Here is a 22,739-nt window from a genome sequence, read left to right on the forward strand (position 1 = left end):
ACATGTCGGATGCGATCATACCAGCACTAAAGCACCGGATCCCATCAGAACTCCGAAGTTAAGCGTGCTTGGGCGAGAGTAGTACTAGGATGGGTGACCTCCTGGGAAGTCCTCGTGTTGCATTCCCTTTTTAATTATTTTTGTACGTACGTGAGGAACAGAACGCACGTGCGTGATATATATTAAGCCTGCCATCATATTTTTGACATTTGCGATATGTTTTAGCTCGGAGCTCGTTAGTCACGCGGCTAGGGAGAGTTGGGGCGCGAAAAGCGCGTTGTGAAAGGGGTGTAAAATACGTGTTGCTGCGGTATAGAGGGAGGGGTGGAAATAGTGGTAAACTCGTCTTCGTAGTTGAGCGAGAGAGTAAGTAGTATAGGGCATTATCCATTAGTAGGCGACGGTTGTAATGGTAGTAAGAATGTATAGCCGTCTTTGCAGCGGACGTGGGAGTGGGAAGCATAAGGGATGAAGCCGGGGGTAACATGTCGGATGCGATCATACCAGCACTAAAGCACCGGATCCCATCAGAACTCCGAAGTTAAGCGTGCTTGGGCGAGAGTAGTACTAGGATGGGTGACCTCCTGGGAAGTCCTCGTGTTGCATTCCCTTTTTAATTATTTTTGTACGTACGTGAGGAACAGAACGCACGTGCGTGATATATATTAAGCCTGCCATCATATTTTTGACATTTGCGATATGTTTTAGCTCGGAGCTCGTTAGTCACGCGGCTAGGGAGAGTTGGGGCGCGAAAAGCGCGTTGTGAAAGGGGTGTAAAATACGTGTTGCTGCGGTATAGAGGGAGGGGTGGAAATAGTGGTAAACTCGTCTTCGTAGTTGAGCGAGAGAGTAAGTAGTATAGGGCATTATCCATTAGTAGGCGACGGTTGTAATGGTAGTAAGAATGTATAGCCGTCTTTGCAGCGGACGTGGGAGTGGGAAGCATAAGGGATGAAGCCGGGGGTAACATGTCGGATGCGATCATACCAGCACTAAAGCACCGGATCCCATCAGAACTCCGAAGTTAAGCGTGCTTGGGCGAGAGTAGTACTAGGATGGGTGACCTCCTGGGAAGTCCTCGTGTTGCATTCCCTTTTTAATTATTTTTGTACGTACGTGAGGAACAGAACGCACGTGCGTGATATATATTAAGCCTGCCATCATATTTTTGACATTTGCGATATGTTTTAGCTCGGAGCTCGTTAGTCACGCGGCTAGGGAGAGTTGGGGCGCGAAAAGCGCGTTGTGAAAGGGGTGTAAAATACGTGTTGCTGCGGTATAGAGGGAGGGGTGGAAATAGTGGTAAACTCGTCTTCGTAGTTGAGCGAGAGAGTAAGTAGTATAGGGCATTATCCATTAGTAGGCGACGGTTGTAATGGTAGTAAGAATGTATAGCCGTCTTTGCAGCGGACGTGGGAGTGGGAAGCATAAGGGATGAAGCCGGGGGTAACATGTCGGATGCGATCATACCAGCACTAAAGCACCGGATCCCATCAGAACTCCGAAGTTAAGCGTGCTTGGGCGAGAGTAGTACTAGGATGGGTGACCTCCTGGGAAGTCCTCGTGTTGCATTCCCTTTTTAATTATTTTTGTACGTACGTGAGGAACAGAACGCACGTGCGTGATATATATTAAGCCTGCCATCATATTTTTGACATTTGCGATATGTTTTAGCTCGGAGCTCGTTAGTCACGCGGCTAGGGAGAGTTGGGGCGCGAAAAGCGCGTTGTGAAAGGGGTGTAAAATACGTGTTGCTGCGGTATAGAGGGAGGGGTGGAAATAGTGGTAAACTCGTCTTCGTAGTTGAGCGAGAGAGTAAGTAGTATAGGGCATTATCCATTAGTAGGCGACGGTTGTAATGGTAGTAAGAATGTATAGCCGTCTTTGCAGCGGACGTGGGAGTGGGAAGCATAAGGGATGAAGCCGGGGGTAACATGTCGGATGCGATCATACCAGCACTAAAGCACCGGATCCCATCAGAACTCCGAAGTTAAGCGTGCTTGGGCGAGAGTAGTACTAGGATGGGTGACCTCCTAGGAAGTCCTCGTGTTGCATTCCCTTTTTAATTATTTTTGTACGTACGTGAGGAACAGAACGCACGTGCGTGATATATATTAAGCCTGCCATCATATTTTTGACATTTGCGATATGTTTTAGCTCGGAGCTCGTTAGTCACGCGGCTAGGGAGAGTTGGGGCGCGAAAAGCGCGTTGTGAAAGGGGTGTATTATTTTTGTACGTACGTGAGGAACAGAACGCACGTGCGTGATATATATTAAGCCTGCCATCATATTTTTGACATTTGCGATATGTTTTAGCTCGGAGCTCGTTAGTCACGCGGCTAGGGAGAGTTGGGGCGCGAAAAGCGCGTTGTGAAAGGGGTGTAAAATACGTGTTGCTGCGGTATAGAGGGAGGGGTGGAAATAGTGGTAAACTCGTCTTCGTAGTTGAGCGAGAGAGTAAGTAGTATAGGGCATTATCCATTAGTAGGCGACGGTTGTAATGGTAGTAAGAATGTATAGCCGTCTTTGCAGCGGACGTGGGAGTGGGAAGCATAAGGGATGAAGCCGGGGGTAACATGTCGGATGCGATCATACCAGCACTAAAGCACCGGATCCCATCAGAACTCCGAAGTTAAGCGTGCTTGGGCGAGAGTAGTACTAGGATGGGTGACCTCCTGGGAAGTCCTCGTGTTGCATTCCCTTTTTAATTATTTTTGTACGTACGTGAGGAACAGAACGCACGTGCGTGATATATATTAAGCCTGCCATCATATTTTTGACATTTGCGATATGTTTTAGCTCGGAGCTCGTTAGTCACGCGGCTAGGGAGAGTTGGGGCGCGAAAAGCGCGTTGTGAAAGGGGTGTAAAATACGTGTTGCTGCGGTATAGAGGGAGGGGTGGAAATAGTGGTAAACTCGTCTTCGTAGTTGAGCGAGAGAGTAAGTAGTATAGGGCATTATCCATTAGTAGGCGACGGTTGTAATGGTAGTAAGAATGTATAGCCGTCTTTGCAGCGGACGTGGGAGTGGGAAGCATAAGGGATGAAGCCGGGGGTAACATGTCGGATGCGATCATACCAGCACTAAAGCACCGGATCCCATCAGAACTCCGAAGTTAAGCGTGCTTGGGCGAGAGTAGTACTAGGATGGGTGACCTCCTGGGAAGTCCTCGTGTTGCATTCCCTTTTTAATTATTTTTGTACGTACGTGAGGAACAGAACGCACGTGCGTGATATATATTAAGCCTGCCATCATATTTTTGACATTTGCGATATGTTTTAGCTCGGAGCTCGTTAGTCACGCGGCTAGGGGGAGTTGGGGCGCGAAAAGCGCGTTGTGAAAGGGGTGTAAAATACGTGTTGCTGCGGTATAGAGGGAGGGGTGGAAATAGTGGTAAACTCGTCTTCGTAGTTGAGCGAGAGAGTAAGTAGTATAGGGCATTATCCATTAGTAGGCGACGGTTGTAATGGTAGTAAGAATGTATAGCCGTCTTTGCAGCGGACGTGGGAGTGGGAAGCATAAGGGATGAAGCCGGGGGTAACATGTCGGATGCGATCATACCAGCACTAAAGCACCGGATCCCATCAGAACTCCGAAGTTAAGCGTGCTTGGGCGAGAGTAGTACTAGGATGGGTGACCTCCTGGGAAGTCCTCGTGTTGCATTCCCTTTTTAATTATTTTTGTACGTACGTGAGGAACAGAACGCACGTGCGTGATATATATTAAGCCTGCCATCATATTTTTGACATTTGCGATATGTTTTAGCTCGGAGCTCGTTAGTCACGCGGCTAGGGGGAGTTGGGGCGCGAAAAGCGCGTTGTGAAAGGGGTGTAAAATACGTGTTGCTGCGGTATAGAGGGAGGGGTGGAAATAGTGGTAAACTCGTCTTCGTAGTTGAGCGAGAGAGTAAGTAGTATAGGGCATTATCCATTAGTAGGCGACGGTTGTAATGGTAGTAAGAATGTATAGCCGTCTTTGCAGCGGACGTGGGAGTGGGAAGCATAAGGGATGAAGCCGGGGGTAACATGTCGGATGCGATCATACCAGCACTAAAGCACCGGATCCCATCAGAACTCCGAAGTTAAGCGTGCTTGGGCGAGAGTAGTACTAGGATGGGTGACCTCCTGGGAAGTCCTCGTGTTGCATTCCCTTTTTAATTATTTTTGTACGTACGTGAGGAACAGAACGCACGTGCGTGATATATATTAAGCCTGCCATCATATTTTTGACATTTGCGATATGTTTTAGCTCGGAGCTCGTTAGTCACGCGGCTAGGGAGAGTTGGGGCGCGAAAAGCGCGTTGTGAAAGGGGTGTAAAATACGTGTTGCTGCGGTATAGAGGGAGGGGTGGAAATAGTGGTAAACTCGTCTTCGTAGTTGAGCGAGAGAGTAAGTAGTATAGGGCATTATCCATTAGTAGGCGACGGTTGTAATGGTAGTAAGAATGTATAGCCGTCTTTGCAGCGGACGTGGGAGTGGGAAGCATAAGGGATGAAGCCGGGGGTAACATGTCGGATGCGATCATACCAGCACTAAAGCACCGGATCCCATCAGAACTCCGAAGTTAAGCGTGCTTGGGCGAGAGTAGTACTAGGATGGGTGACCTCCTGGGAAGTCCTCGTGTTGCATTCCCTTTTTAATTATTTTTGTACGTACGTGAGGAACAGAACGCACGTGCGTGATATATATTAAGCCTGCCATCATATTTTTGACATTTGCGATATGTTTTAGCTCGGAGCTCGTTAGTCACGCGGCTAGGGAGAGTTGGGGCGCGAAAAGCGCGTTGTGAAAGGGGTGTAAAATACGTGTTGCTGCGGTATAGAGGGAGGGGTGGAAATAGTGGTAAACTCGTCTTCGTAGTTGAGCGAGAGAGTAAGTAGTATAGGGCATTATCCATTAGTAGGCGACGGTTGTAATGGTAGTAAGAATGTATAGCCGTCTTTGCAGCGGACGTGGGAGTGGGAAGCATAAGGGATGAAGCCGGGGGTAACATGTCGGATGTGATCATACCAGCACTAAAGCACCGGATCCCATCAGAACTCCGAAGTTAAGCGTGCTTGGGCGAGAGTAGTACTAGGATGGGTGACCTCCTGGGAAGTCCTCGTGTTGCATTCCCTTTTTAATTATTTTTGTACGTACGTGAGGAACAGAACGCACGTGCGTGATATATATTAAGCCTGCCATCATATTTTTGACATTTGCGATATGTTTTAGCTCGGAGCTCGTTAGTCACGCGGCTAGGGAGAGTTGGGGCGCGAAAAGCGCGTTGTGAAAGGGGTGTAAAATACGTGTTGCTGCGGTATAGAGGGAGGGGTGGAAATAGTGGTAAACTCGTCTTCGTAGTTGAGCGAGAGAGTAAGTAGTATAGGGCATTATCCATTAGTAGGCGACGGTTGTAATGGTAGTAAGAATGTATAGCCGTCTTTGCAGCGGACGTGGGAGTGGGAAGCATAAGGGATGAAGCCGGGGGTAACATGTCGGATGCGATCATACCAGCACTAAAGCACCGGATCCCATCAGAACTCCGAAGTTAAGCGTGCTTGGGCGAGAGTAGTACTAGGATGGGTGACCTCCTGGGAAGTCCTCGTGTTGCATTCCCTTTTTAATTATTTTTGTACGTACGTGAGGAACAGAACGCACGTGCGTGATATATATTAAGCCTGCCATCATATTTTTGACATTTGCGATATGTTTTAGCTCGGAGCTCGTTAGTCACGCGGCTAGGGAGAGTTGGGGCGCGAAAAGCGCGTTGTGAAAGGGGTGTAAAATACGTGTTGCTGCGGTATAGAGGGAGGGGTGGAAATAGTGGTAAACTCGTCTTCGTAGTTGAGCGAGAGAGTAAGTAGTATAGGGCATTATCCATTAGTAGGCGACGGTTGTAATGGTAGTAAGAATGTATAGCCGTCTTTGCAGCGGACGTGGGAGTGGGAAGCATAAGGGATGAAGCCGGGGGTAACATGTCGGATGCGATCATACCAGCACTAAAGCACCGGATCCCATCAGAACTCCGAAGTTAAGCGTGCTTGGGCGAGAGTAGTACTAGGATGGGTGACCTCCTGGGAAGTCCTCGTGTTGCATTCCCTTTTTAATTATTTTTGTACGTACGTGAGGAACAGAACGCACGTGCGTGATATATATTAAGCCTGCCATCATATTTTTGACATTTGCGATATGTTTTAGCTCGGAGCTCGTTAGTCACGCGGCTAGGGAGAGTTGGGGCGCGAAAAGCGCGTTGTGAAAGGGGTGTAAAATACGTGTTGCTGCGGTATAGAGGGAGGGGTGGAAATAGTGGTAAACTCGTCTTCGTAGTTGAGCGAGAGAGTAAGTAGTATAGGGCATTATCCATTAGTAGGCGACGGTTGTAATGGTAGTAAGAATGTATAGCCGTCTTTGCAGCGGACGTGGGAGTGGGAAGCATAAGGGATGAAGCCGGGGGTAACATGTCGGATGCGATCATACCAGCACTAAAGCACCGGATCCCATCAGAACTCCGAAGTTAAGCGTGCTTGGGCGAGAGTAGTACTAGGATGGGTGACCTCCTGGGAAGTCCTCGTGTTGCATTCCCTTTTTAATTATTTTTGTACGTACGTGAGGAACAGAACGCACGTGCGTGATATATATTAAGCCTGCCATCATATTTTTGACATTTGCGATATGTTTTAGCTCGGAGCTCGTTAGTCACGCGGCTAGGGAGAGTTGGGGCGCGAAAAGCGCGTTGTGAAAGGGGTGTAAAATACGTGTTGCTGCGGTATAGAGGGAGGGGTGGAAATAGTGGTAAACTCGTCTTCGTAGTTGAGCGAGAGAGTAAGTAGTATAGGGCATTATCCATTAGTAGGCGACGGTTGTAATGGTAGTAAGAATGTATAGCCGTCTTTGCAGCGGACGTGGGAGTGGGAAGCATAAGGGATGAAGCCGGGGGTAACATGTCGGATGCGATCATACCAGCACTAAAGCACCGGATCCCATCAGAACTCCGAAGTTAAGCGTGCTTGGGCGAGAGTAGTACTAGGATGGGTGACCTCCTGGGAAGTCCTCGTGTTGCATTCCCTTTTTAATTATTTTTGTACGTACGTGAGGAACAGAACGCACGTGCGTGATATATATTAAGCCTGCCATCATATTTTTGACATTTGCGATATGTTTTAGCTCGGAGCTCGTTAGTCACGCGGCTAGGGAGAGTTGGGGCGCGAAAAGCGCGTTGTGAAAGGGGTGTAAAATACGTGTTGCTGCGGTATAGAGGGAGGGGTGGAAATAGTGGTAAACTCGTCTTCGTAGTTGAGCGAGAGAGTAAGTAGTATAGGGCATTATCCATTAGTAGGCGACGGTTGTAATGGTAGTAAGAATGTATAGCCGTCTTTGCAGCGGACGTGGGAGTGGGAAGCATAAGGGATGAAGCCGGGGGTAACATGTCGGATGCGATCATACCAGCACTAAAGCACCGGATCCCATCAGAACTCCGAAGTTAAGCGTGCTTGGGCGAGAGTAGTACTAGGATGGGTGACCTCCTGGGAAGTCCTCGTGTTGCATTCCCTTTTTAATTATTTTTGTACGTACGTGAGGAACAGAACGCACGTGCGTGATATATATTAAGCCTGCCATCATATTTTTGACATTTGCGATATGTTTTAGCTCGGAGCTCGTTAGTCACGCGGCTAGGGAGAGTTGGGGCGCGAAAAGCGCGTTGTGAAAGGGGTGTAAAATACGTGTTGCTGCGGTATAGAGGGAGGGGTGGAAATAGTGGTAAACTCGTCTTCGTAGTTGAGCGAGAGAGTAAGTAGTATAGGGCATTATCCATTAGTAGGCGACGGTTGTAATGGTAGTAAGAATGTATAGCCGTCTTTGCAGCGGACGTGGGAGTGGGAAGCATAAGGGATGAAGCCGGGGGTAACATGTCGGATGCGATCATACCAGCACTAAAGCACCGGATCCCATCAGAACTCCGAAGTTAAGCGTGCTTGGGCGAGAGTAGTACTAGGATGGGTGACCTCCTGGGAAGTCCTCGTGTTGCATTCCCTTTTTAATTATTTTTGTACGTACGTGAGGAACAGAACGCACGTGCGTGATATATATTAAGCCTGCCATCATATTTTTGACATTTGCGATATGTTTTAGCTCGGAGCTCGTTAGTCACGCGGCTAGGGAGAGTTGGGGCGCGAAAAGCGCGTTGTGAAAGGGGTGTAAAATACGTGTTGCTGCGGTATAGAGGGAGGGGTGGAAATAGTGGTAAACTCGTCTTCGTAGTTGAGCGAGAGAGTAAGTAGTATAGGGCATTATCCATTAGTAGGCGACGGTTGTAATGGTAGTAAGAATGTATAGCCGTCTTTGCAGCGGACGTGGGAGTGGGAAGCATAAGGGATGAAGCCGGGGGTAACATGTCGGATGCGATCATACCAGCACTAAAGCACCGGATCCCATCAGAACTCCGAAGTTAAGCGTGCTTGGGCGAGAGTAGTACTAGGATGGGTGACCTCCTGGGAAGTCCTCGTGTTGCATTCCCTTTTTAATTATTTTTGTACGTACGTGAGGAACAGAACGCACGTGCGTGATATATATTAAGCCTGCCATCATATTTTTGACATTTGCGATATGTTTTAGCTCGGAGCTCGTTAGTCACGCGGCTAGGGAGAGTTGGGGCGCGAAAAGCGCGTTGTGAAAGGGGTGTAAAATACGTGTTGCTGCGGTATAGAGGGAGGGGTGGAAATAGTGGTAAACTCGTCTTCGTAGTTGAGCGAGAGAGTAAGTAGTATAGGGCATTATCCATTAGTAGGCGACGGTTGTAATGGTAGTAAGAATGTATAGCCGTCTTTGCAGCGGACGTGGGAGTGGGAAGCATAAGGGATGAAGCCGGGGGTAACATGTCGGATGCGATCATACCAGCACTAAAGCACCGGATCCCATCAGAACTCCGAAGTTAAGCGTGCTTGGGCGAGAGTAGTACTAGGATGGGTGACCTCCTGGGAAGTCCTCGTGTTGCATTCCCTTTTTAATTATTTTTGTACGTACGTGAGGAACAGAACGCACGTGCGTGATATATATTAAGCCTGCCATCATATTTTTGACATTTGCGATATGTTTTAGCTCGGAGCTCGTTAGTCACGCGGCTAGGGAGAGTTGGGGTGCGAAAAGCGCGTTGTGAAAGGGGTGTAAAATACGTGTTGCTGCGGTATAGAGGGAGGGGTGGAAATAGTGGTAAACTCGTCTTCGTAGTTGAGCGAGAGAGTAAGTAGTATAGGGCATTATCCATTAGTAGGCGACGGTTGTAATGGTAGTAAGAATGTATAGCCGTCTTTGCAGCGGACGTGGGAGTGGGAAGCATAAGGGATGAAGCCGGGGGTAACATGTCGGATGCGATCATACCAGCACTAAAGCACCGGATCCCATCAGAACTCCGAAGTTAAGCGTGCTTGGGCGAGAGTAGTACTAGGATGGGTGACCTCCTGGGAAGTCCTCGTGTTGCATTCCCTTTTTAATTATTTTTGTACGTACGTGAGGAACAGAACGCACGTGCGTGATATATATTAAGCCTGCCATCATATTTTTGACATTTGCGATATGTTTTAGCTCGGAGCTCGTTAGTCACGCGGCTAGGGAGAGTTGGGGCGCGAAAAGCGCGTTGTGAAAGGGGTGTAAAATACGTGTTGCTGCGGTATAGAGGGAGGGGTGGAAATAGTGGTAAACTCGTCTTCGTAGTTGAGCGAGAGAGTAAGTAGTATAGGGCATTATCCATTAGTAGGCGACGGTTGTAATGGTAGTAAGAATGTATAGCCGTCTTTGCAGCGGACGTGGGAGTGGGAAGCATAAGGGATGAAGCCGGGGGTAACATGTCGGATGCGATCATACCAGCACTAAAGCACCGGATCCCATCAGAACTCCGAAGTTAAGCGTGCTTGGGCGAGAGTAGTACTAGGATGGGTGACCTCCTGGGAAGTCCTCGTGTTGCATTCCCTTTTTAATTATTTTTGTACGTACGTGAGGAACAGAACGCACGTGCGTGATATATATTAAGCCTGCCATCATATTTTTGACATTTGCGATATGTTTTAGCTCGGAGCTCGTTAGTCACGCGGCTAGGGAGAGTTGGGGCGCGAAAAGCGCGTTGTGAAAGGGGTGTAAAATACGTGTTGCTGCGGTATAGAGGGAGGGGTGGAAATAGTGGTAAACTCGTCTTCGTAGTTGAGCGAGAGAGTAAGTAGTATAGGGCATTATCCATTAGTAGGCGACGGTTGTAATGGTAGTAAGAATGTATAGCCGTCTTTGCAGCGGACGTGGGAGTGGGAAGCATAAGGGATGAAGCCGGGGGTAACATGTCGGATGCGATCATACCAGCACTAAAGCACCGGATCCCATCAGAACTCCGAAGTTAAGCGTGCTTGGGCGAGAGTAGTACTAGGATGGGCTGAAGTCCTCGTGTTGCATTCCCTTTTTAATTATTTTTGTACGTACGTGAGGAACAGAACGCACGTGCGTGATATATATTAAGCCTGCCATCATATTTTTGACATTTGCGATATGTTTTAGCTCGGAGCTCGTTAGTCACGCGGCTAGGGAGAGTTGGGGCGCGAAAAGCGCGTTGTGAAAGGGGTGTAAAATACGTGTTGCTGCGGTATAGAGGGAGGGGTGGAAATAGTGGTAAACTCGTCTTCGTAGTTGAGCGAGAGAGTAAGTAGTATAGGGCATTATCCATTAGTAGGCGACGGTTGTAATGGTAGTAAGAATGTATAGCCGTCTTTGCAGCGGACGTGGGAGTGGGAAGCATAAGGGATGAAGCCGGGGGTAACATGTCGGATGCGATCATACCAGCACTAAAGCACCGGATCCCATCAGAACTCCGAAGTTAAGCGTGCTTGGGCGAGAGTAGTACTAGGATGGGTGACCTCCTGGGAAGTCCTCGTGTTGCATTCCCTTTTTAATTATTTTTGTACGTACGTGAGGAACAGAACGCACGTGCGTGATATATATTAAGCCTGCCATCATATTTTTGACATTTGCGATATGTTTTAGCTCGGAGCTCGTTAGTCACGCGGCTAGGGAGAGTTGGGGCGCGAAAAGCGCGTTGTGAAAGGGGTGTAAAATACGTGTTGCTGCGGTATAGAGGGAGGGGTGGAAATAGTGGTAAACTCGTCTTCGTAGTTGAGCGAGAGAGTAAGTAGTATAGGGCATTATCCATTAGTAGGCGACGGTTGTAATGGTAGTAAGAATGTATAGCCGTCTTTGCAGCGGACGTGGGAGTGGGAAGCATAAGGGATGAAGCCGGGGGTAACATGTCGGATGCGATCATACCAGCACTAAAGCACCGGATCCCATCAGAACTCCGAAGTTAAGCGTGCTTGGGCGAGAGTAGTACTAGGATGGGTGACCTCCTGGGAAGTCCTCGTGTTGCATTCCCTTTTTAATTATTTTTGTACGTACGTGAGGAACAGAACGCACGTGCGTGATATATATTAAGCCTGCCATCATATTTTTGACATTTGCGATATGTTTTAGCTCGGAGCTCGTTAGTCACGCGGCTAGGGGGAGTTGGGGCGCGAAAAGCGCGTTGTGAAAGGGGTGTAAAATACGTGTTGCTGCGGTATAGAGGGAGGGGTGGAAATAGTGGTAAACTCGTCTTCGTAGTTGAGCGAGAGAGTAAGTAGTATAGGGCATTATCCATTAGTAGGCGACGGTTGTAATGGTAGTAAGAATGTATAGCCGTCTTTGCAGCGGACGTGGGAGTGGGAAGCATAAGGGATGAAGCCGGGGGTAACATGTCGGATGCGATCATACCAGCACTAAAGCACCGGATCCCATCAGAACTCCGAAGTTAAGCGTGCTTGGGCGAGAGTAGTACTAGGATGGGTGACCTCCTGGGAAGTCCTCGTGTTGCATTCCCTTTTTAATTATTTTTGTACGTACGTGAGGAACAGAACGCACGTGCGTGATATATATTAAGCCTGCCATCATATTTTTGACATTTGCGATATGTTTTAGCTCGGAGCTCGTTAGTCACGCGGCTAGGGAGAGTTGGGGCGCGAAAAGCGCGTTGTGAAAGGGGTGTAAAATACGTGTTGCTGCGGTATAGAGGGAGGGGTGGAAATAGTGGTAAACTCGTCTTCGTAGTTGAGCGAGAGAGTAAGTAGTATAGGGCATTATCCATTAGTAGGCGACGGTTGTAATGGTAGTAAGAATGTATAGCCGTCTTTGCAGCGGACGTGGGAGTGGGAAGCATAAGGGATGAAGCCGGGGGTAACATGTCGGATGCGATCATACCAGCACTAAAGCACCGGATCCCATCAGAACTCCGAAGTTAAGCGTGCTTGGGCGAGAGTAGTACTAGGATGGGTGACCTCCTGGGAAGTCCTCGTGTTGCATTCCCTTTTTAATTATTTTTGTACGTACGTGAGGAACAGAACGCACGTGCGTGATATATATTAAGCCTGCCATCATATTTTTGACATTTGCGATATGTTTTAGCTCGGAGCTCGTTAGTCACGCGGCTAGGGGGAGTTGGGGCGCGAAAAGCGCGTTGTGAAAGGGGTGTAAAATACGTGTTGCTGCGGTATAGAGGGAGGGGTGGAAATAGTGGTAAACTCGTCTTCGTAGTTGAGCGAGAGAGTAAGTAGTATAGGGCATTATCCATTAGTAGGCGACGGTTGTAATGGTAGTAAGAATGTATAGCCGTCTTTGCAGCGGACGTGGGAGTGGGAAGCATAAGGGATGAAGCCGGGGGTAACATGTCGGATGCGATCATACCAGCACTAAAGCACCGGATCCCATCAGAACTCCGAAGTTAAGCGTGCTTGGGCGAGAGTAGTACTAGGATGGGTGACCTCCTGGGAAGTCCTCGTGTTGCATTCCCTTTTTAATTATTTTTGTACGTACGTGAGGAACAGAACGCACGTGCGTGATATATATTAAGCCTGCCATCATATTTTTGACATTTGCGATATGTTTTAGCTCGGAGCTCGTTAGTCACGCGGCTAGGGAGAGTTGGGGCGCGAAAAGCGCGTTGTGAAAGGGGTGTAAAATACGTGTTGCTGCGGTATAGAGGGAGGGGTGGAAATAGTGGTAAACTCGTCTTCGTAGTTGAGCGAGAGAGTAAGTAGTATAGGGCATTATCCATTAGTAGGCGACGGTTGTAATGGTAGTAAGAATGTATAGCCGTCTTTGCAGCGGACGTGGGAGTGGGAAGCATAAGGGATGAAGCCGGGGGTAACATGTCGGATGCGATCATACCAGCACTAAAGCACCGGATCCCATCAGAACTCCGAAGTTAAGCGTGCTTGGGCGAGAGTAGTACTAGGATGGGTGACCTCCTGGGAAGTCCTCGTGTTGCATTCCCTTTTTAATTATTTTTGTACGTACGTGAGGAACAGAACGCACGTGCGTGATATATATTAAGCCTGCCATCATATTTTTGACATTTGCGATATGTTTTAGCTCGGAGCTCGTTAGTCACGCGGCTAGGGAGAGTTGGGGCGCGAAAAGCGCGTTGTGAAAGGGGTGTAAAATACGTGTTGCTGCGGTATAGAGGGAGGGGTGGAAATAGTGGTAAACTCGTCTTCGTAGTTGAGCGAGAGAGTAAGTAGTATAGGGCTTATCCATTAGTAGGCGACGGTTGTAATGGTAGTAAGAATGTATAGCCGTCTTTGCAGCGGACGTGGGAGTGGGAAGCATAAGGGATGAAGCCGGGGGTAACATGTCGGATGCGATCATACCAGCACTAAAGCACCGGATCCCATCAGAACTCCGAAGTTAAGCGTGCTTGGGCGAGAGTAGTACTAGGATGGGTGACCTCCTGGGAAGTCCTCGTGTTGCATTCCCTTTTTAATTATTTTTGTACGTACGTGAGGAACAGAACGCACGTGCGTGATATATATTAAGCCTGCCATCATATTTTTGACATTTGCGATATGTTTTAGCTCGGAGCTCGTTAGTCACGCGGCTAGGGAGAGTTGGGGCGCGAAAAGCGCGTTGTGAAAGGGGTGTAAAATACGTGTTGCTGCGGTATAGAGGGAGGGGTGGAAATAGTGGTAAACTCGTCTTCGTAGTTGAGCGAGAGAGTAAGTAGTATAGGGCATTATCCATTAGTAGGCGACGGTTGTAATGGTAGTAAGAATGTATAGCCGTCTTTGCAGCGGACGTGGGAGTGGGAAGCATAAGGGATGAAGCCGGGGGTAACATGTCGGATGCGATCATACCAGCACTAAAGCACCGGATCCCATCAGAACTCCGAAGTTAAGCGTGCTTGGGCGAGAGTAGTACTAGGATGGGTGACCTCCTGGGAAGTCCTCGTGTTGCATTCCCTTTTTAATTATTTTTGTACGTACGTGAGGAACAGAACGCACGTGCGTGATATATATTAAGCCTGCCATCATATTTTTGACATTTGCGATATGTTTTAGCTCGGAGCTCGTTAGTCACGCGGCTAGGGAGAGTTGGGGCGCGAAAAGCGCGTTGTGAAAGGGGTGTAAAATACGTGTTGCTGCGGTATAGAGGGAGGGGTGGAAATAGTGGTAAACTCGTCTTCGTAGTTGAGCGAGAGAGTAAGTAGTATAGGGCATTATCCATTAGTAGGCGACGGTTGTAATGGTAGTAAGAATGTATAGCCGTCTTTGCAGCGGACGTGGGAGTGGGAAGCATAAGGGATGAAGCCGGGGGTAACATGTCGGATGCGATCATACCAGCACTAAAGCACCGGATCCCATCAGAACTCCGAAGTTAAGCGTGCTTGGGCGAGAGTAGTACTAGGATGGGTGACCTCCTGGGAAGTCCTCGTGTTGCATTCCCTTTTTAATTATTTTTGTACGTACGTGAGGAACAGAACGCACGTGCGTGATATATATTAAGCCTGCCATCATATTTTTGACATTTGCGATATGTTTTAGCTCGGAGCTCGTTAGTCACGCGGCTAGGGGGAGTTGGGGCGCGAAAAGCGCGTTGTGAAAGGGGTGTAAAATACGTGTTGCTGCGGTATAGAGGGAGGGGTGGAAATAGTGGTAAACTCGTCTTCGTAGTTGAGCGAGAGAGTAAGTAGTATAGGGCATTATCCATTAGTAGGCGACGGTTGTAATGGTAGTAAGAATGTATAGCCGTCTTTGCAGCGGACGTGGGAGTGGGAAGCATAAGGGATGAAGCCGGGGGTAACATGTCGGATGCGATCATACCAGCACTAAAGCACCGGATCCCATCAGAACTCCGAAGTTAAGCGTGCTTGGGCGAGAGTAGTACTAGGATGGGTGACCTCCTGGGAAGTCCTCGTGTTGCATTCCCTTTTTAATTATTTTTGTACGTACGTGAGGAACAGAACGCACGTGCGTGATATATATTAAGCCTGCCATCATATTTTTGACATTTGCGATATGTTTTAGCTCGGAGCTCGTTAGTCACGCGGCTAGGGAGAGTTGGGGCGCGAAAAGCGCGTTGTGAAAGGGGTGTAAAATACGTGTTGCTGCGGTATAGAGGGAGGGGTGGAAATAGTGGTAAACTCGTCTTCGTAGTTGAGCGAGAGAGTAAGTAGTATAGGGCATTATCCATTAGTAGGCGACGGTTGTAATGGTAGTAAGAATGTATAGCCGTCTTTGCAGCGGACGTGGGAGTGGGAAGCATAAGGGATGAAGCCGGGGGTAACATGTCGGATGCGATCATACCAGCACTAAAGCACCGGATCCCATCAGAACTCCGAAGTTAAGCGTGCTTGGGCGAGAGTAGTACTAGGATGGGTGACCTCCTGGGAAGTCCTCGTGTTGCATTCCCTTTTTAATTATTTTTGTACGTACGTGAGGAACAGAACGCACGTGCGTGATATATATTAAGCCTGCCATCATATTTTTGACATTTGCGATATGTTTTAGCTCGGAGCTCGTTAGTCACGCGGCTAGGGGGAGTTGGGGCGCGAAAAGCGCGTTGTGAAAGGGGTGTAAAATACGTGTTGCTGCGGTATAGAGGGAGGGGTGGAAATAGTGGTAAACTCGTCTTCGTAGTTGAGCGAGAGAGTAAGTAGTATAGGGCATTATCCATTAGTAGGCGACGGTTGTAATGGTAGTAAGAATGTATAGCCGTCTTTGCAGCGGACGTGGGAGTGGGAAGCATAAGGGATGAAGCCGGGGGTAACATGTCGGATGCGATCATACCAGCACTAAAGCACCGGATCCCATCAGAACTCCGAAGTTAAGCGTGCTTGGGCGAGAGTAGTACTAGGATGGGTGACCTCCTGGGAAGTCCTCGTGTTGCATTCCCTTTTTAATTATTTTTGTACGTACGTGAGGAACAGAACGCACGTGCGTGATATATATTAAGCCTGCCATCATATTTTTGACATTTGCGATATGTTTTAGCTCGGAGCTCGTTAGTCACGCGGCTAGGGAGAGTTGGGGCGCGAAAAGCGCGTTGTGAAAGGGGTGTAAAATACGTGTTGCTGCGGTATAGAGGGAGGGGTGGAAATAGTGGTAAACTCGTCTTCGTAGTTGAGCGAGAGAGTAAGTAGTATAGGGCATTATCCATTAGTAGGCGACGGTTGTAATGGTAGTAAGAATGTATAGCCGTCTTTGCAGCGGACGTGGGAGTGGGAAGCATAAGGGATGAAGCCGGGGGTAACATGTCGGATGCGATCATACCAGCACTAAAGCACCGGATCCCATCAGAACTCCGAAGTTAAGCGTGCTTGGGCGAGAGTAGTACTAGGATGGGTGACCTCCTGGGAAGTCCTCGTGTTGCATTCCCTTTTTAATTATTTTTGTACGTACGTGAGGAACAGAACGCACGTGCGTGATATATATTAAGCCTGCCATCATATTTTTGACATTTGCGATATGTTTTAGCTCGGAGCTCGTTAGTCACGCGGCTAGGGAGAGTTGGGGCGCGAAAAGCGCGTTGTGAAAGGGGTGTAAAATACGTGTTGCTGCGGTATAGAGGGAGGGGTGGAAATAGTGGTAAACTCGTCTTCGTAGTTGAGCGAGAGAGTAAGTAGTATAGGGCATTATCCATTAGTAGGCGACGGTTGTAATGGTAGTAAGAATGTATAGCCGTCTTTGCAGCGGACGTGGGAGTGGGAAGCATAAGGGATGAAGCCGGGGGTAACATGTCGGATGCGATCATACCAGCACTAAAGCACCGGATCCCATCAGAACTCCGAAGTTAAGCGTGCTTGGGCGAGAGTAGTACTAGGATGGGTGACCTCCTGGGAAGTCCTCGTGTTGCATTCCCTTTTTAATTATTTTTGTACGTACGTGAGGAACAGAACGCACGTGCGTGATATATATTAAGCCTGCCATCATATTTTTGACATTTGCGATATGTTTTAGCTCGGAGCTCGTTAGTCACGCGGCTAGGGAGAGTTGGGGCGCGAAAAGCGCGTTGTGAAAGGGGTGTAAAATACGTGTTGCTGCGGTATAGAGGGAGGGGTGGAAATAGTGGTAAACTCGTCTTCGTAGTTGAGCGAGAGAGTAAGTAGTATAGGGCATTATCCATTAGTAGGCGACGGTTGTAATGGTAGTAAGAATGTATAGCCGTCTTTGCAGCGGACGTGGGAGTGGGAAGCATAAGGGATGAAGCCGGGGGTAACATGTCGGATGCGATCATACCAGCACTAAAGCACCGGATCCCATCAGAACTCCGAAGTTAAGCGTGCTTGGGCGAGAGTAGTACTAGGATGGGTGACCTCCTGGGAAGTCCTCGTGTTGCATTCCCTTTTTAATTATTTTTGTACGTACGTGAGGAACAGAACGCACGTGCGTGATATATATTAAGCCTGCCATCATATTTTTGACATTTGCGATATGTTTTAGCTCGGAGCTCGTTAGTCACGCGGCTAGGGAGAGTTGGGGCGCGAAAAGCGCGTTGTGAAAGGGGTGTAAAATACGTGTTGCTGCGGTATAGAGGGAGGGGTGGAAATAGTGGTAAACTCGTCTTCGTAGTTGAGCGAGAGAGTAAGTAGTATAGGGCATTATCCATTAGTAGGCGACGGTTGTAATGGTAGTAAGAATGTATAGCCGTCTTTGCAGCGGACGTGGGAGTGGGAAGCATAAGGGATGAAGCCGGGGGTAACATGTCGGATGCGATCATACCAGCACTAAAGCACCGGATCCCATCAGAACTCCGAAGTTAAGCGTGCTTGGGCGAGAGTAGTACTAGGATGGGTGACCTCCTGGGAAGTCCTCGTGTTGCATTCCCTTTTTAATTATTTTTGTACGTACGTGAGGAACAGAACGCACGTGCGTGATATATATTAAGCCTGCCATCATATTTTTGACATTTGCGATATGTTTTAGCTCGGAGCTCGTTAGTCACGCGGCTAGGGAGAGTTGGGGCGCGAAAAGCGCGTTGTGAAAGGGGTGTAAAATACGTGTTGCTGCGGTATAGAGGGAGGGGTGGAAATAGTGGTAAACTCGTCTTCGTAGTTGAGCGAGAGAGTAAGTAGTATAGGGCATTATCCATTAGTAGGCGACGGTTGTAATGGTAGTAAGAATGTATAGCCGTCTTTGCAGCGGACGTGGGAGTGGGAAGCATAAGGGATGAAGCCGGGGGTAACATGTCGGATGCGATCATACCAGCACTAAAGCACCGGATCCCATCAGAACTCCGAAGTTAAGCGTGCTTGGGCGAGAGTAGTACTAGGATGGGTGACCTCCTGGGAAGTCCTCGTGTTGCATTCCCTTTTTAATTATTTTTGTACGTACGTGAGGAACAGAACGCACGTGCGTGATATATATTAAGCCTGCCATCATATTTTTGACATTTGCGATATGTTTTAGCTCGGAGCTCGTTAGTCACGCGGCTAGGGAGAGTTGGGGCGCGAAAAGCGCGTTGTGAAAGGGGTGTAAAATACGTGTTGCTGCGGTATAGAGGGAGGGGTGGAAATAGTGGTAAACTCGTCTTCGTAGTTGAGCGAGAGAGTAAGTAGTATAGGGCATTATCCATTAGTAGGCGACGGTTGTAATGGTAGTAAGAATGTATAGCCGTCTTTGCAGCGGACGTGGAGTGGGAAGCATAAGGGATGAAGCCGGGGGTAACATGTCGGATGCGATCATACCAGCACTAAAGCACCGGATCCCATCAGAACTCCGAAGTTAAGCGTGCTTGGGCGAGAGTAGTACTAGGATGGGTGACCTCCTGGGAAGTCCTCGTGTTGCATTCCCTTTTTAATTATTTTTGTACGTACGTGAGGAACAGAACGCACGTGCGTGATATATATTAAGCCTGCCATCATATTTTTGACATTTGCGATATGTTTTAGCTCGGAGCTCGTTAGTCACGCGGCTAGGGAGAGTTGGGGCGCGAAAAGCGCGTTGTGAAAGGGGTGTAAAATACGTGTTGCTGCGGTATAGAGGGAGGGGTGAAAATAGTGGTAAACTCGTCTTCGTAGTTGAGCGAGAGAGTAAGTAGTATAGGGCATTATCCATTAGTAGGCGACGGTTGTAATGGTAGTAAGAATGTATAGCCGTCTTTGCAGCGGACGTGGGAGTGGGAAGCATAAGGGATGAAGCCGGGGGTAACATGTCGGATGCGATCATACCAGCACTAAAGCACCGGATCCCATCAGAACTCCGAAGTTAAGCGTGCTTGGGCGAGAGTAGTACTAGGATGGGTGACCTCCTGGGAAGTCCTCGTGTTGCATTCCCTTTTAATTATTTTTGTACGTACGTGAGGAACAGAACGCACGTGCGTGATATATATTAAGCCTGCCATCATATTTTTGACATTTGCGATATGTTTTAGCTCGGAGCTCGTTAGTCACGCGGCTAGGGAGAGTTGGGGCGCGGAAAAGCGCGTTGTGAAAGGGGTGTAAAATACGTGTTGCTGCGGTATAGAGGGAGGGGTGGAAATAGTGGTAAACTCGTCTTCGTAGTTGAGCGAGAGAGTAAGTAGTATAGGGCATTATCCATTAGTAGGCGACGGTTGTAATGGTAGTAAGAATGTATAGCCGTCTTTGCAGCGGACGTGGGAGTGGGAAGCATAAGGGATGAAGCCGGGGGTAACATGTCGGATGCGATCATACCAGCACTAAAGCACCGGATCCCATCAGAACTCCGAAGTTAAGCGTGCTTGGGCGAGAGTAGTACTAGGATGGGTGACCTCCTGGGAAGTCCTCGTGTTGCATTCCCTTTTTAATTATTTTTGTACGTACGTGAGGAACAGAACGCACGTGCGTGATATATATTAAGCCTGCCATCATATTTTTGACATTTGCGATATGTTTTAGCTCGGAGCTCGTTAGTCACGCGGCTAGGGAGAGTTGGGGCGCGAAAAGCGCGTTGTGAAAGGGGTGTAAAATACGTGTTGCTGCGGTATAGAGGGAGGGGTGGAAATAGTGGTAAACTCGTCTTCGTAGTTGAGCGAGAGAGTAAGTAGTATAGGGCATTATCCATTAGTAGGCGACGGTTGTAATGGTAGTAAGAATGTATAGCCGTCTTTGCAGCGGACGTGGGAGTGGGAAGCATAAGGGATGAAGCCGGGGGTAACATGTCGGATGCGATCATACCAGCACTAAAGCACCGGATCCCATCAGAACTCCGAAGTTAAGCGTGCTTGGGCTGAGAGTAGTACTAGGATGGGTGACCTCCTGGGAAGTCCTCGTGTTGCATTCCCTTTTTAATTATTTTTGTACGTACGTGAGGAACAGAACGCACGTGCGTGATATATATTAAGCCTGCCATCATATTTTTGACATTTGCGATATGTTTTAGCTCGGAGCTCGTTAGTCACGCGGCTAGGGAGAGTTGGGGCGCGAAAAGCGCGTTGTGAAAGGGGTGTAAAATACGTGTTGCTGCGGTATAGAGGGAGGGGTGGAAATAGTGGTAAACTCGTCTTCGTAGTTGAGCGAGAGAGTAAGTAGTATAGGGCATTATCCATTAGTAGGCGACGGTTGTAATGGTAGTAAGAATGTATAGCCGTCTTTGCAGCGGACGTGGGAGTGGGAAGCATAAGGGATGAAGCCGGGGGTAACATGTCGGATGCGATCATACCAGCACTAAAGCACCGGATCCCATCAGAACTCCGAAGTTAAGCGTGCTTGGGCGAGAGTAGTACTAGGATGGGTGACCTCCTGGGAAGTCCTCGTGTTGCATTCCCTTTTAATTATTTTTGTACGTACGTGAGGAACAGAACGCACGTGCGTGATATATATTAAGCCTGCCATCATATTTTTGACATTTGCGATATGTTTTAGCTCGGAGCTCGTTAGTCACGCGGCTAGGGAGAGTTGGGGCGCGAAAAGCGCGTTGTGAAAGGGGTGTAAAATACGTGTTGCTGCGGTATAGAGGGAGGGGTGGAAATAGTGGTAAACTCGTCTTCGTAGTTGAGCGAGAGAGTAAGTAGTATAGGGCATTATCCATTAGTAGGCGACGGTTGTAATGGTAGTAAGAATGTATAGCCGTCTTTGCAGCGGACGTGGGAGTGGGAAGCATAAGGGATGAAGCCGGGGGTAACATGTCGGATGCGATCATACCAGCACTAAAGCACCGGATCCCATCAGAACTCCGAAGTTAAGCGTGCTTGGGCGAGAGTAGTACTAGGATGGGTGACCTCTTGGGAAGTCCTCGTGTTGCATTCCCTTTTTAATTATTTTTGTACGTACGTGAGGAACAGAACGCACGTGCGTGATATATATTAAGCCTGCCATCATATTTTTGACATTTGCGATATGTTTTAGCTCGGAGCTCGTTAGTCACGCGGCTAGGGAGAGTTGGGGCGCGAAAAGCGCGTTGTGAAAGGGGTGTAAAATACGTGTTGCTGCGGTATAGAGGGAGGGGTGGAAATAGTGGTAAACTCGTCTTCGTAGTTGAGCGAGAGAGTAAGTAGTATAGGGCATTATCCATTAGTAGGCGACGGTTGTAATGGTAGTAAGAATGTATAGCCGTCTTTGCAGCGGACGTGGGAGTGGGAAGCATAAGGGATGAAGCCGGGGGTAACATGTCGGATGCGATCATACCAGCACTAAAGCACCGGATCCCATCAGAACTCCGAAGTTAAGCGTGCTTGGGCGAGAGTAGTACTAGGATGGGTGACCTCCTGGGAAGTCCTCGTGTTGCATTCCCTTTTTAATTATTTTTGTACGTACGTGAGGAACAGAACGCACGTGCGTGATATATATTAAGCCTGCCATCATATTTTTGACATTTGCGATATGTTTTAGCTCGGAGCTCGTTAGTCACGCGGCTAGGGAGAGTTGGGGCGCGAAAAGCGCGTTGTGAAAGGGGTGTAAAATACGTGTTGCTGCGGTATAGAGGGAGGTGGTGGAAATAGTGGTAAACTCGTCTTCGTAGTTGAGCGAGAGAGTAAGTAGTATAGGGCATTATCCATTAGTAGGCGACGGTTGTAATGGTAGTAAGAATGTATAGCCGTCTTTGCAGCGGACGTGGGAGTGGGAAGCATAAGGGATGAAGCCGGGGGTAACATGTCGGATGCGATCATACCAGCACTAAAGCACCGGATCCCATCAGAACTCCGAAGTTAAGCGTGCTTGGGCGAGAGTAGTACTAGGATGGGTGACCTCCTGGGAAGTCCTCGTGTTGCATTCCCTTTTTAATTATTTTTGTACGTACGTGAGGAACAGAACGCACGTGCGTGATATATATTAAGCCTGCCATCATATTTTTGACATTTGCGATATGTTTTAGCTCGGAGCTCGTTAGTCACGCGGCTAGGGAGAGTTGGGGCGCGAAAAGCGCGTTGTGAAAGGGGTGTAAAATACGTGTTGCTGCGGTATAGAGGGAGGGGTGGAAATAGTGGTAAACTCGTCTTCGTAGTTGAGCGAGAGAGTAAGT

General features: G+C 48.4%; 46 non-coding genes and 1 pseudogene across 46 annotated transcripts; all 47 read left to right on the forward strand.

Annotated features, from left to right (window-relative positions):
* Window positions 1-7: 7 nt before the first annotated feature.
* On the forward strand, window positions 8-126 carry LOC147956065 (5S ribosomal RNA). The gene has a single exon (XR_015612861.1). It is a non-coding gene; the product is annotated as a 5S ribosomal RNA (ribosomal RNA).
* A 364-nt stretch (window positions 127-490) lies between these two features.
* Window positions 491-609, forward strand: LOC147956066 (5S ribosomal RNA). Its single transcript, XR_015612862.1, has one exon. It is a non-coding gene; the product is annotated as a 5S ribosomal RNA (ribosomal RNA).
* Window positions 610-973: 364 nt separating this feature from the next.
* LOC147956067 (5S ribosomal RNA) lies at window positions 974-1,092 on the forward strand. The gene has a single exon (XR_015612863.1). It is a non-coding gene; the product is annotated as a 5S ribosomal RNA (ribosomal RNA).
* A 364-nt stretch (window positions 1,093-1,456) lies between these two features.
* LOC147956068 (5S ribosomal RNA) lies at window positions 1,457-1,575 on the forward strand. The gene has a single exon (XR_015612865.1). It is a non-coding gene; the product is annotated as a 5S ribosomal RNA (ribosomal RNA).
* Window positions 1,576-1,939: 364 nt separating this feature from the next.
* On the forward strand, window positions 1,940-2,058 carry LOC147956069 (5S ribosomal RNA). Its single transcript, XR_015612916.1, has one exon. It is a non-coding gene; the product is annotated as a 5S ribosomal RNA (ribosomal RNA).
* Window positions 2,059-2,581: 523 nt separating this feature from the next.
* Window positions 2,582-2,700, forward strand: LOC147956070 (5S ribosomal RNA). Its single transcript, XR_015612866.1, has one exon. It is a non-coding gene; the product is annotated as a 5S ribosomal RNA (ribosomal RNA).
* Window positions 2,701-3,064: 364 nt separating this feature from the next.
* On the forward strand, window positions 3,065-3,183 carry LOC147956071 (5S ribosomal RNA). Its single transcript, XR_015612867.1, has one exon. It is a non-coding gene; the product is annotated as a 5S ribosomal RNA (ribosomal RNA).
* Window positions 3,184-3,547: 364 nt separating this feature from the next.
* On the forward strand, window positions 3,548-3,666 carry LOC147956072 (5S ribosomal RNA). Its single transcript, XR_015612868.1, has one exon. It is a non-coding gene; the product is annotated as a 5S ribosomal RNA (ribosomal RNA).
* Window positions 3,667-4,030: 364 nt separating this feature from the next.
* LOC147956073 (5S ribosomal RNA) lies at window positions 4,031-4,149 on the forward strand. The gene has a single exon (XR_015612869.1). It is a non-coding gene; the product is annotated as a 5S ribosomal RNA (ribosomal RNA).
* A 364-nt stretch (window positions 4,150-4,513) lies between these two features.
* On the forward strand, window positions 4,514-4,632 carry LOC147956074 (5S ribosomal RNA). The gene has a single exon (XR_015612871.1). It is a non-coding gene; the product is annotated as a 5S ribosomal RNA (ribosomal RNA).
* A 364-nt stretch (window positions 4,633-4,996) lies between these two features.
* LOC147956075 (5S ribosomal RNA) lies at window positions 4,997-5,115 on the forward strand. Its single transcript, XR_015612912.1, has one exon. It is a non-coding gene; the product is annotated as a 5S ribosomal RNA (ribosomal RNA).
* Window positions 5,116-5,479: 364 nt separating this feature from the next.
* Window positions 5,480-5,598, forward strand: LOC147956076 (5S ribosomal RNA). The gene has a single exon (XR_015612872.1). It is a non-coding gene; the product is annotated as a 5S ribosomal RNA (ribosomal RNA).
* A 364-nt stretch (window positions 5,599-5,962) lies between these two features.
* Window positions 5,963-6,081, forward strand: LOC147956077 (5S ribosomal RNA). The gene has a single exon (XR_015612873.1). It is a non-coding gene; the product is annotated as a 5S ribosomal RNA (ribosomal RNA).
* Window positions 6,082-6,445: 364 nt separating this feature from the next.
* LOC147956078 (5S ribosomal RNA) lies at window positions 6,446-6,564 on the forward strand. Its single transcript, XR_015612874.1, has one exon. It is a non-coding gene; the product is annotated as a 5S ribosomal RNA (ribosomal RNA).
* A 364-nt stretch (window positions 6,565-6,928) lies between these two features.
* Window positions 6,929-7,047, forward strand: LOC147956079 (5S ribosomal RNA). Its single transcript, XR_015612875.1, has one exon. It is a non-coding gene; the product is annotated as a 5S ribosomal RNA (ribosomal RNA).
* A 364-nt stretch (window positions 7,048-7,411) lies between these two features.
* Window positions 7,412-7,530, forward strand: LOC147956080 (5S ribosomal RNA). Its single transcript, XR_015612877.1, has one exon. It is a non-coding gene; the product is annotated as a 5S ribosomal RNA (ribosomal RNA).
* Window positions 7,531-7,894: 364 nt separating this feature from the next.
* On the forward strand, window positions 7,895-8,013 carry LOC147956081 (5S ribosomal RNA). Its single transcript, XR_015612878.1, has one exon. It is a non-coding gene; the product is annotated as a 5S ribosomal RNA (ribosomal RNA).
* A 364-nt stretch (window positions 8,014-8,377) lies between these two features.
* LOC147956082 (5S ribosomal RNA) lies at window positions 8,378-8,496 on the forward strand. The gene has a single exon (XR_015612879.1). It is a non-coding gene; the product is annotated as a 5S ribosomal RNA (ribosomal RNA).
* Window positions 8,497-8,860: 364 nt separating this feature from the next.
* On the forward strand, window positions 8,861-8,979 carry LOC147956083 (5S ribosomal RNA). The gene has a single exon (XR_015612880.1). It is a non-coding gene; the product is annotated as a 5S ribosomal RNA (ribosomal RNA).
* A 364-nt stretch (window positions 8,980-9,343) lies between these two features.
* Window positions 9,344-9,462, forward strand: LOC147956084 (5S ribosomal RNA). Its single transcript, XR_015612881.1, has one exon. It is a non-coding gene; the product is annotated as a 5S ribosomal RNA (ribosomal RNA).
* Window positions 9,463-9,826: 364 nt separating this feature from the next.
* On the forward strand, window positions 9,827-9,945 carry LOC147956085 (5S ribosomal RNA). Its single transcript, XR_015612882.1, has one exon. It is a non-coding gene; the product is annotated as a 5S ribosomal RNA (ribosomal RNA).
* Window positions 9,946-10,309: 364 nt separating this feature from the next.
* LOC147956086 (5S ribosomal RNA) lies at window positions 10,310-10,419 on the forward strand (annotated as a pseudogene).
* Window positions 10,420-10,783: 364 nt separating this feature from the next.
* LOC147956087 (5S ribosomal RNA) lies at window positions 10,784-10,902 on the forward strand. The gene has a single exon (XR_015612883.1). It is a non-coding gene; the product is annotated as a 5S ribosomal RNA (ribosomal RNA).
* Window positions 10,903-11,266: 364 nt separating this feature from the next.
* Window positions 11,267-11,385, forward strand: LOC147956088 (5S ribosomal RNA). Its single transcript, XR_015612884.1, has one exon. It is a non-coding gene; the product is annotated as a 5S ribosomal RNA (ribosomal RNA).
* A 364-nt stretch (window positions 11,386-11,749) lies between these two features.
* Window positions 11,750-11,868, forward strand: LOC147956089 (5S ribosomal RNA). The gene has a single exon (XR_015612885.1). It is a non-coding gene; the product is annotated as a 5S ribosomal RNA (ribosomal RNA).
* Window positions 11,869-12,232: 364 nt separating this feature from the next.
* Window positions 12,233-12,351, forward strand: LOC147956090 (5S ribosomal RNA). Its single transcript, XR_015612886.1, has one exon. It is a non-coding gene; the product is annotated as a 5S ribosomal RNA (ribosomal RNA).
* Window positions 12,352-12,715: 364 nt separating this feature from the next.
* LOC147956091 (5S ribosomal RNA) lies at window positions 12,716-12,834 on the forward strand. The gene has a single exon (XR_015612888.1). It is a non-coding gene; the product is annotated as a 5S ribosomal RNA (ribosomal RNA).
* Window positions 12,835-13,198: 364 nt separating this feature from the next.
* LOC147956092 (5S ribosomal RNA) lies at window positions 13,199-13,317 on the forward strand. The gene has a single exon (XR_015612889.1). It is a non-coding gene; the product is annotated as a 5S ribosomal RNA (ribosomal RNA).
* A 363-nt stretch (window positions 13,318-13,680) lies between these two features.
* LOC147956093 (5S ribosomal RNA) lies at window positions 13,681-13,799 on the forward strand. Its single transcript, XR_015612890.1, has one exon. It is a non-coding gene; the product is annotated as a 5S ribosomal RNA (ribosomal RNA).
* Window positions 13,800-14,163: 364 nt separating this feature from the next.
* Window positions 14,164-14,282, forward strand: LOC147956094 (5S ribosomal RNA). Its single transcript, XR_015612891.1, has one exon. It is a non-coding gene; the product is annotated as a 5S ribosomal RNA (ribosomal RNA).
* A 364-nt stretch (window positions 14,283-14,646) lies between these two features.
* Window positions 14,647-14,765, forward strand: LOC147956095 (5S ribosomal RNA). The gene has a single exon (XR_015612892.1). It is a non-coding gene; the product is annotated as a 5S ribosomal RNA (ribosomal RNA).
* A 364-nt stretch (window positions 14,766-15,129) lies between these two features.
* LOC147956096 (5S ribosomal RNA) lies at window positions 15,130-15,248 on the forward strand. The gene has a single exon (XR_015612893.1). It is a non-coding gene; the product is annotated as a 5S ribosomal RNA (ribosomal RNA).
* Window positions 15,249-15,612: 364 nt separating this feature from the next.
* Window positions 15,613-15,731, forward strand: LOC147956097 (5S ribosomal RNA). The gene has a single exon (XR_015612894.1). It is a non-coding gene; the product is annotated as a 5S ribosomal RNA (ribosomal RNA).
* A 364-nt stretch (window positions 15,732-16,095) lies between these two features.
* Window positions 16,096-16,214, forward strand: LOC147956098 (5S ribosomal RNA). The gene has a single exon (XR_015612895.1). It is a non-coding gene; the product is annotated as a 5S ribosomal RNA (ribosomal RNA).
* A 364-nt stretch (window positions 16,215-16,578) lies between these two features.
* Window positions 16,579-16,697, forward strand: LOC147956099 (5S ribosomal RNA). Its single transcript, XR_015612896.1, has one exon. It is a non-coding gene; the product is annotated as a 5S ribosomal RNA (ribosomal RNA).
* A 364-nt stretch (window positions 16,698-17,061) lies between these two features.
* LOC147956100 (5S ribosomal RNA) lies at window positions 17,062-17,180 on the forward strand. The gene has a single exon (XR_015612897.1). It is a non-coding gene; the product is annotated as a 5S ribosomal RNA (ribosomal RNA).
* Window positions 17,181-17,544: 364 nt separating this feature from the next.
* On the forward strand, window positions 17,545-17,663 carry LOC147956101 (5S ribosomal RNA). The gene has a single exon (XR_015612899.1). It is a non-coding gene; the product is annotated as a 5S ribosomal RNA (ribosomal RNA).
* Window positions 17,664-18,027: 364 nt separating this feature from the next.
* On the forward strand, window positions 18,028-18,146 carry LOC147956102 (5S ribosomal RNA). Its single transcript, XR_015612900.1, has one exon. It is a non-coding gene; the product is annotated as a 5S ribosomal RNA (ribosomal RNA).
* Window positions 18,147-18,510: 364 nt separating this feature from the next.
* On the forward strand, window positions 18,511-18,629 carry LOC147956103 (5S ribosomal RNA). Its single transcript, XR_015612901.1, has one exon. It is a non-coding gene; the product is annotated as a 5S ribosomal RNA (ribosomal RNA).
* Window positions 18,630-18,992: 363 nt separating this feature from the next.
* LOC147956104 (5S ribosomal RNA) lies at window positions 18,993-19,111 on the forward strand. Its single transcript, XR_015612902.1, has one exon. It is a non-coding gene; the product is annotated as a 5S ribosomal RNA (ribosomal RNA).
* A 364-nt stretch (window positions 19,112-19,475) lies between these two features.
* LOC147956105 (5S ribosomal RNA) lies at window positions 19,476-19,594 on the forward strand. The gene has a single exon (XR_015612903.1). It is a non-coding gene; the product is annotated as a 5S ribosomal RNA (ribosomal RNA).
* A 364-nt stretch (window positions 19,595-19,958) lies between these two features.
* LOC147956106 (5S ribosomal RNA) lies at window positions 19,959-20,077 on the forward strand. Its single transcript, XR_015612904.1, has one exon. It is a non-coding gene; the product is annotated as a 5S ribosomal RNA (ribosomal RNA).
* Window positions 20,078-20,441: 364 nt separating this feature from the next.
* On the forward strand, window positions 20,442-20,561 carry LOC147956107 (5S ribosomal RNA). Its single transcript, XR_015612966.1, has one exon. It is a non-coding gene; the product is annotated as a 5S ribosomal RNA (ribosomal RNA).
* Window positions 20,562-20,925: 364 nt separating this feature from the next.
* LOC147956108 (5S ribosomal RNA) lies at window positions 20,926-21,044 on the forward strand. Its single transcript, XR_015612905.1, has one exon. It is a non-coding gene; the product is annotated as a 5S ribosomal RNA (ribosomal RNA).
* Window positions 21,045-21,407: 363 nt separating this feature from the next.
* LOC147956109 (5S ribosomal RNA) lies at window positions 21,408-21,526 on the forward strand. The gene has a single exon (XR_015612910.1). It is a non-coding gene; the product is annotated as a 5S ribosomal RNA (ribosomal RNA).
* Window positions 21,527-21,890: 364 nt separating this feature from the next.
* LOC147956110 (5S ribosomal RNA) lies at window positions 21,891-22,009 on the forward strand. Its single transcript, XR_015612906.1, has one exon. It is a non-coding gene; the product is annotated as a 5S ribosomal RNA (ribosomal RNA).
* Window positions 22,010-22,374: 365 nt separating this feature from the next.
* Window positions 22,375-22,493, forward strand: LOC147956111 (5S ribosomal RNA). Its single transcript, XR_015612907.1, has one exon. It is a non-coding gene; the product is annotated as a 5S ribosomal RNA (ribosomal RNA).
* The last annotated feature ends 246 nt before the right edge of the window (window positions 22,494-22,739 follow it).

The sequence above is a fragment of the Triticum urartu genome, unplaced genomic scaffold, assembly GCF_056163025.1.
Source record: "Triticum urartu cultivar PI428250 unplaced genomic scaffold, HENAU_Tu73 scaffold1, whole genome shotgun sequence".
Classification (NCBI taxonomy): Eukaryota; Viridiplantae; Streptophyta; class Magnoliopsida; order Poales; family Poaceae; genus Triticum; species Triticum urartu.